The sequence below is a fragment of the Zingiber officinale genome, chromosome 4B (assembly GCF_018446385.1).
Source record: "Zingiber officinale cultivar Zhangliang chromosome 4B, Zo_v1.1, whole genome shotgun sequence".
Lineage (NCBI taxonomy): Eukaryota > Viridiplantae > Streptophyta > Magnoliopsida > Zingiberales > Zingiberaceae > Zingiber > Zingiber officinale.
Genome location: NC_055993.1, coordinates 69,575,985 through 69,585,074, shown reverse-complemented (window position 1 = coordinate 69,585,074; position 9,090 = coordinate 69,575,985). Strand labels below are relative to the sequence as shown.

The following is a 9,090-nucleotide window of genomic DNA, read 5'->3' as shown; positions in this document are numbered from 1 at the left end:
TGAAGGATCTTCTATTTAACCTTACTCTACATTTATTTATTATAATGTGAGAATTTTGTGGTTAATAATTTTACAGAGGAATGAACAATTTGATTGGATCGTGGCTTAATTAGGTTTTGTTTGGTTTATTCTCACACTTAAAAACAAGAGATACAAGTATCAATTCAGCTAATATGCATGGACTCATATGATTCTACTAATGGTATTTGTGCAGGCTGCCTTCACTGTAGCAAACATATTCGAGGATATATTTTGGTAAATGTTCCATACTCTCTTGTTGATGCCCTACTTGGTGAAAGTTTAATGCTGTAAATGTCTCCTAGGAAATGCATCTTTCAGTGGCATGAAATGTTTGATATTTTGATATAGTATGAGATCATTATCACAATTTTATTTATTTGTGTTTCCATAGCTTACGTGCTTGATGTTTATTTTTCAATGCATGAATGTTGAATACATTACTAAACTAATACAACTCATCATAAATCCATTTGAGACATCAAATCTTGGAAAGAAGATGGTCTTAATTGTGCCTCCAGCATGTAGGGTCCAACACTTGTTTGTTAGTTATTTGTCTATCAACCATGAATGTCTACCTTTTACATGCTTCCCTTGCCAGCATTGCTTATAGTTATCAATGATCTTGCTGCATATATTTTTGGATTCTTTTTTTTAGGATAACACCACTGTTCAAACTATCTCGAAAGAAAACCTAAGGAGGGTTTTATTGGTGCATTAATTACCACATTATTTGCTTCGTTTGTGGTGAATGAATACAATTCCCTTCTTTGCTAGTCACGTGTTTTATCTTGATTCTCATTTGTTATCTTTTTTGTCGTGTGTTGGTAGTTTACGTCATGCAATCTGGAGATTTCTCATAACTGTTGTTAGCATTAATTGAGTTATTTCTTTATTCAGTGTAGAGACATTCCTTTCAGCATCTTTCCAGATTAACCAAACTTTTCCCCTCTTTTTCATCTTCATTTAGCAAGTGTAAATACTCCAAAGTTTGTAATGTAATATAAAGCGCAAAGGAAAAGAGTGTGAGCAATGTAGATTGGAAACAAATCCGAGAATTAACTTCAAATAGAGAAAATTGCCTTTGGAGATGAATTGTGAATTTTTAATTAAGTGCATCAGTAGCAAGTTAAATTAATAAGATGCAATGGTCAACATTATTGGAAGTGCTATTCTGATTTTGGAGGTTTATTGTTTGATAACTGCTCTAGTTTCTTTCTTAGCTTGGTTCGTTTCTCTTGTTCAACTTTAGCTAATGTGATGGTTGCTAGAAATAATTCAATTACTCCAATTTGTTTCTAAAGTTCTTTCTCCAATAACTCAACCTCTAACTCAAGATTATTGATAATGGATAAATATGTAGAACACTCATATTGCATCTTGAGTTGTTAATTTAATGTTTTTTTATATTTACTATTTTATTAATAAAATTATTCATTGTGAATATTATTCTAGCAATGCATATCTAGTTCTAATATTCAACATTCAAATGTCTATTGTTCTTTTAGTATTGTATATTTGGAGATATATATCAAACCTTTAAATTTACATGTTATTATTGATTGTAAACATATTGAAGGTGTTGAATTGATACAAATAGTCTTTTAATAAAAGTAAATGATTAGATAACAATGAGATTATATATAGTTTTAGAATTGAATGTTATAAAGTAGGTACAAACATGTGTTGTTTTGGGTACGAGATGGATGGATGGGGGGTTATATCTGCTAGGGCACCGAGGTTTAAGTTTCCATCTCATTCCCTCGTATTTCCATCGCGGATTTGGGTGAGGTTATTCGGCGTTGCTGACTTGCATGGTTTTCTTATAATATGAGTTGTTTCCCTTGAATCGGATTTGGTTGCGGCATCTGTGGTTATTGGATTCCTTCGCTGTCTTTACAAAGTTCTCTTTGTTTTCTTTTGTGCTGATCAAATTGTGATAGGTAGAGATGCGAATGTTTTCAATTGCTGGGTCGAATGAAGGGGTGGCCTTAGTGCGTGGGTGTTGTTTGATTTTAGTTGTAGTTATCCTCTATGAGAATAATGGGTAAAGGTAACATGAGAAGGTAATACTATTTTAGTTCATGCTATGCTCTGTTCGTGAGAGGGGTTGGGCTAGTAATACTATGCTATAGATGCCATGCTCGAGCTTCTCTAGATTTAGCTTTGAACAACTTTAACCAAATTTGAACTCATGATACCTCAGTAATGGTTTTCTTCCAATATGTACTTGAGTTATTTGAATTGAATACGCATGACTTGCAATTCCAATAGGATCACTTCTTCTTATCAGTTTGGTAATTTTGGTACAGATTTGGAAGTAAGGGGAATTCACTACAACAAAAACCCTCATAGACATCGGTTTTCCACCAGTGTCTATTACATTTTCGACCGATGTCTATGAAACCGATGTAAAAGGTCTGCCATTTTAGACATCGGGTTAAAACTGGTGTAGTATCACTTAACGACACCGGTGTTCGAATCGGTTATTAACCGGTGTAGTATCACTTAACGACACCGTTTCATCAACGGTGTAAAACTGATGTAATATTATATGTTAATAACACTAGTTTGGGCAGCGATATACAACCAATGTAATATTAGTTAATAACACCGGTTTTGCAGCGGTGGAAAACCGATGTAATTTCATTATTTTTTAACAGCATAAATTCAATTTCCGAAACAGTGAAAAAATGATAAAATGCACCAATATTATTCTTACAACAGTATCCATAAAATACACAAATATTCACAAATTACACATATTCTTCTTCCATCAGTATCCATAAAATACACAAATATTCATAAATTACATAAATATTCTTCTTACAACAGTATCCATAAAATGCACAAATTCTTTTCACAACATCAAAAGGTAATAAATATTGTACACATCAAAATAATATCCGCAATTTACATTCCATGCAAATGCATGCATCATCCAAAGTTTTCAAAAACCAAATACATTTCCTACTCAAATGTAATCTAGCATGCATTCAGCCCACTCGAACTGTACTTCATCAATTTCAACTTTGGAGTACTTGAGATTTGTAAACTATAAAAACACATAAATAATATATTAGTAAACCAAAACCAAAAATCATAATTGAAAAAGTAGTAAGAGCACCATGTAACAAGATGACTAATTGGAATGCTTAAAAAGAAAAACATTCATCAATTATCTCAACCGCATCATATAGTGATAGATCTATCTTTCCTAGGAACTTAATATAATCCAAACTAAAAATTTTAATCTAACTACATAAACAGCAATTTAATCTTTCAAATTCAATTCATTAGTAGTCGACCCAAATGGCATAACTGTTTACCATTAAGAGTACATGGAAAGTAAATAAATTCACTTTTAGTTTGCAAATAATAAATTCACTTTTATCACTAAGAGTACATGGAAAGTAAATAAATTCCTCAGCAGCAATAAAGATGAGTAACATCAATTCATTTATATGATTTCCAATGAGATATATATGCACTTTAGATGATAATTTATGTTTCAGAAGTGAAGCAACAGAGCATAAAGCTACAATAGTCAATAACCACACCTCATCGCCAATGTCATTCATGTAAAGATTCAGCCATAGCAAGGACTTAGTTTTCTTAACATACTCAGTGATGCTAAAGGCGCCTTTGGGACCAATCTCATTATTGCCAATATCTAGAAGTGTTATTTTTCCTAAACAAGAAGAAATATAGTTTTACATAATTGTCGAGAAGTAGTACAATCAATAAATATGGGAAAGTCAACAAATCTGATGAAGAAATTAAATCTGCAAGAAAGAACTGCATAGATAGAAAATCTAAGTGTGTGTAAGTCTTATTAGCTTGAGATGTGTAGATCGAATTGCCTTATTCTCAACTAGTGCTCCAGCAAGACTTGCAAAACCCTATAAAATTTCACATGGAAATAAGGTGTAAGGAGTAAGCACACCAGAAACAAAGTGTAAAAGATCTAGGAATTTTATAAAAAAACATGAAAGATTGCCCAAGAATAAGGTCATACATAATACAATTGTGTGTAAGTCTTAAGTCTGTGTGGATTGGCTATAAATGGATGTGAAATGGCTACTCTTTCCCTGTTTGCGCAGATGATCAAGTTCAGATTGCGACCAGATAGGATTACCTTCATCGGAATTTTGATGGCTTGCAGCCATGTAGGCATGATTGACACTGCTATCATCGGCTTCAATTGCATGAAGACGGTTTATGGAGTTGAGCCAAAGGCAGAACATGTTGGATGCTTGGTGGATGCTCTTTCTCATGGGGGGTATCTCGATAAGGCGAGATCAGTGCTTGAGAGCATGCTTTTCGAAACAAATGCTTCTGCTTGGCGTGCACTTTTAGGTGGATGCTTTGCTCATGGTGATTACGAGTTGGGCGTAGTGGTGGCTTGGCATCTCATTGAGCTTGAGCCACCGGAGGAAAGTGGATATGTAGCTCTACAAAAGTTGTATGCGATTTCTGGTAGAACAGAGGATGCATTGAAAGTGAAGAAACTAATGTGTGATTTGGACATCAAACAATCCTCAGGAGCAAGCATGATTGAAGTGGAAGGAGCAGCATGTGAGTTCTTGGCAGGAACACTATGATCATCTAGAGACAGGTAAATACAATCTCATACAATTCCAAACAATCTTTATCTAAACCAGAATAGAGGAATCAATGGAATGTGCCTGGGTTAGGCATGATAGAGATCCATCCGAGTCACTTTCCGCACTATGCTCAGTTTGGCATGGTTGTAGTACGGCTCGAGAATTGGATTTGCCCTGCAAGCTGCTAGTATGGCGTAACCCTTTGACACTACCCAATTTGCATCTCTAATCGGAACTACTAATGGAAAACTAACATATCATAAAGTAGAAAATTTTAAGTTCAACATTTTAACCTACCATGGAAACAAACACTCCACAAGAGTATATCTGAGGGCATTGTAAAAGTTTCAAGATTGTTCATGTGGGCATTTAGTTTAGTAAAAGGAAATACAAGTTCCTGACTTACATCTAACAAGTGTCGTAGCTTAACGGGACTAAATTGATCCACTGAGGAACCACTGGTTCTTTCTTCTCTGCTCTTTTCTTGGAAGCAGAGAAGAACTAGCTAAACATAGTGTGGAAAACTAACCTAAACAAACTAAGGTAAATACAGTCAAATGAACTAGGTAAACATAGTAGGGTATTTGCATTTAGCAACTACAATTAGGAGTATGCTAATTACTTTGTGTGAATTCCTACTATATCAACCACAGTAAATTTATCTAATACCATTAAAGGATTTTGTCATTTACCATCAAAGAAATCATCTAATATCAAATTATCAATTAATGATGATAATGAACTTTAATTTTTCTTGTATTCCAATACACTATTGTACTTCCAGCAGAATCAAATTGCTTATTTCCAGATGAATAGGCGCAAACATAAAAATTAGTAAAATTAAAAATAAAAAATGGACTTACCTTAGCTCCTTCATCGCCAATATTATTTCCTGATAGGTTCAGAGTTTTAAGCATGGTATTCATCTGAAGAACACCATCAAGTGCCTTTAGGCCAACTGCTGTAATCCCATTGCTAGAAAAATCAACTTCCTCTGCTGCCTGAGACTTGGAAAAAAACTAATGAGATGCTAAACGACACAAAAAAAAGTTATGCTTAAATGTCTTGCTTTAGTAATGTCATACCTTTAAGAGTCTGGTTCAGCAATAGTTTACAAGTAGGAACAAGAAAAAAAAGTAAGGTTATGGAAAAGGAAGGAAAAGAACTAACCTGATTGTAACCAAGGCTTTCAGCAAGAAAAAACAGACCATCATCACCAAAGTTACGACCTAACAGAATCATGAATTTGTTAAATATCTACAAGTATTCCATTACCTTGGTAAAGTAAATGTAATTTTAATCCCCTGAAAAGTTATCTCAGCATATTCATTACCAGATATTAGATTTAGAAATAATCAGTTATAGAGTGAACAACTGTAATCACTTGCTGTAGATACATTCTAACAAGTTCAGTGTGCTAACCTGACAAGTCAACACTTCTGAATGTTCTAAGTTCCTTGGAAAACTCATTTAGTTTTTTCCTAAACTCTTTTTCAAGTTTTGCAGCACCACTTGATAGCAGGTTAGTCCCAGGAGAAAAGGACCACTTAAGTCCAGACGATGAAGCTTTTTTAATCTCAGATGTTGACCCCTTTGGTTTTGGCATGATTAATTTTCCAGCCACCTTCCATAAAACTGTGGGCTGAAGGAGTAAATTAGCTGTACCATCTGAATAACTAAAGCATGATGAAGCAAAATGGAGTTCAACAAAGCTATGATATCTTTTAGTGTTTCTTGATGCATGTTCTAGTTGACGTTTTCTAGTTGACTACTTCAATGAGATGAATAAATCCAAAATGGAATAATTACTAAAAAATTTAGCTTATTTCTCCTGCCATATATAATATCTTGAGATCCTATCACTTTTTGAGAACATCACTTCAAACAATGTCAAAATCGCTTTATAGTTGGTTGGGGACAATCAACAAACACATTGTGGGCGGTTAAAGTGGACATCAAAGATCATCCGCCTGGATTAATTGAGGGAGACATAAAAATGAAGAGGCATGAAAAGAAGAAGTATCATACAATTCAAGCAAATCAGATGCAACCAAAATATAATATGAAACGCGATACCATCAAGGAAAGAGATCCTTGCAAAAAGCAGCACCTTTGGGATTGGGCATTCACCTGTCTGTCACAAGGCGAAATCTTTGAGGTAACTGGGATCCTTCCGGCTCGCTCCTGGAACTTCTTGAACCATCGATCAAGGATATCCATGGGCACAACGAGCCGGCTTCCGTCAATCCCGCAGAAGGACTGCATGAAATTGAAGAGGTTCTCGCCAACCCTAAGAACGAGTCGCTCGGCCTTCTTCTCCGCAACGGCGTAAGCGACAGGTGGCAAGGAGGCGAGGTCCTCGACCGAGATGCCGATCTTGGCGGAGGTGAGCGCGAGCTGGAGGGGAATAGGGTTAGGGCCAGGAATGGGGGGTTCTTCAGAAGGGTCAGGCCAAGGGAGGGAGAGGAGAGCGGAAAGGCGGGCAGCGTGGACGGCGCCGCAAAAGAGTAAGGGATGACCAAGGGGCTGGAAGTAGACGGTGAGGGCCTTGCCGGGTGGGAAGGAGGAAGCCGCAACCGGGAGGAGAAACACACAGAGTTTTTTAACGTCGCGGTAGGCATCACTGACGAGGGAGTTCATGTCAAGGATCCAGTGGAGCGGGTCGATCTGCGCGAACGCCGATGCGTCCATGGGGAAGCTCCGCTGTAGTCGAGGTTCTTCTCCATTTTCTTTGATGATGACTATTTAAAGTCGTCTTCATCGGAACGGTGGAACTTAGTATCACCTTTCCCCCTAATCATCTTAATCTTGCCTCCTTCTGCCGCTACTACTCTAAAACCCTAGAAAACAAGACAAACTCGTCACCTCTCCTTTCTCGAAATGCGAAGAAGGGTTTCGGCTAAGTATTGGTGTGAAAATCAAATTATTTTATTTTATCATAGACACCGGGTCGGGTTTTAAAAACCACTGTTAAAATCGATGTCTATTAACGAAAAAAAGGCGCTCATAGACATCGGCTTAAAAAACCGATGTCTATGAGCGAAAATCTACGCTTATAGACATCGATTTTTGGAAAAATCGGTGTAAAATACTCAAAGACATCGGTTTTTGCTTAAAACCGTTGTTGTTCTACCGATGTCTATGAGGGTTTTTCTTGTAGTGATTGGTGTGATTTAATAATTCTTCTTTTGTTTTCTCTAGCTATGCATGATCAGATTGAACAAAATAAATGACAAAAAAAATATAGTTGGGTAAGTATGTGATGATAACTCATTTTCCGCAAAGGTTTAACTAATTATCATGCATGTGTGTGAGTCCCTTGCTGTTCTTTTATCGTTGAGGTTGCTTTACCATGTTAGTTTGGTATTTTTGTGTTAGATTTTGGTGGCATGCAACCTAGTTGTTGCTCCTTGTTGGTTCTCCAGGGCTATGCAGAATTTTAATATTTGAATGAAAAAAAATCTATTAGGTTGCTATATCAGTTTGTGTTCTTATGGGTTCTCTATGAAGGATAGTATAAGATTATGTATGTTTACTGGTAAACTATGATATGCATTAAGTCATGTGTGATTTATATTTAATCCTTCATGATAATTGGACGTTTAGGGGTATGTGTGTGGTAACAATACGGGATAGGTGCCCCGGGATGAACTCTGGGGAGGGCTCCTCCATACAGATATGATAATGAAGAATATGATGACTTAAACCATAAGAATACAAGTCTCCTAAGAGATATCTCTAGAGTTCGATAATGGACAGAATAAACAGGCTCAAATGACGGTTACCACTAATTTCCCTAAGCACATGTTTAATAAGTTATATCGGTAATGTTATTTGCTTCTATATATATTGTTATTATCATGTTCAATGCTACCCAGCATCTCTTCTCTTAAGCTAACTTTATGTTTCATTCATGTATAACATATATCGATTTTATGCTTCATACGTTATGCTTCAAATTTGTTATTTATGTTATATACCTACTAGTTGATTATACTTGCTGGGTCGGTGGACTCATTATATATGATTGCAAGTGAGGAAGATACCACCCAGAACGGGACGGTGGACTCGGAGGCGGAGTAGCCGAGGAGGTGAGGTCGGATGCATCACATAGTCTAGGGGCTCTAGGTGTCAATTATTTGTCATTTCCTATGATTGTTATGGTAGTATGGGATGAAGACTACTTGTTAGCTTGCTTTGGTAGGAGGTCACAAATGTTTCTTTAAAGATGTGTGTTTTTTTTTTTTTTGATGTTTTATATGATTGCAGAAAAAAAAAATAATCTGGACAAATGTGTGATGCAATGATGTTTCCTTTAAATGTGAAGTTTATGTTTTAGTTCTTAGCAAATCACATGTCAAAGTATTTTTGTTTTTTAGTCATGCCTAAGTAATAATTTGTAACAGACTAATGACAGATTTAAAAAAAAAATTATATATGAATTTATAAATAAGATTGTAAACAG

General features: G+C 35.8%; 1 pseudogene; it reads right to left on the bottom strand.

The window, feature by feature from the left end:
* Positions 1-6,668: 6,668 nt before the first annotated feature.
* On the bottom strand, positions 6,669-7,426 carry LOC121978304 (annotated as a pseudogene).
* Between the last annotated feature and the right edge of the window lie 1,664 nt (positions 7,427-9,090).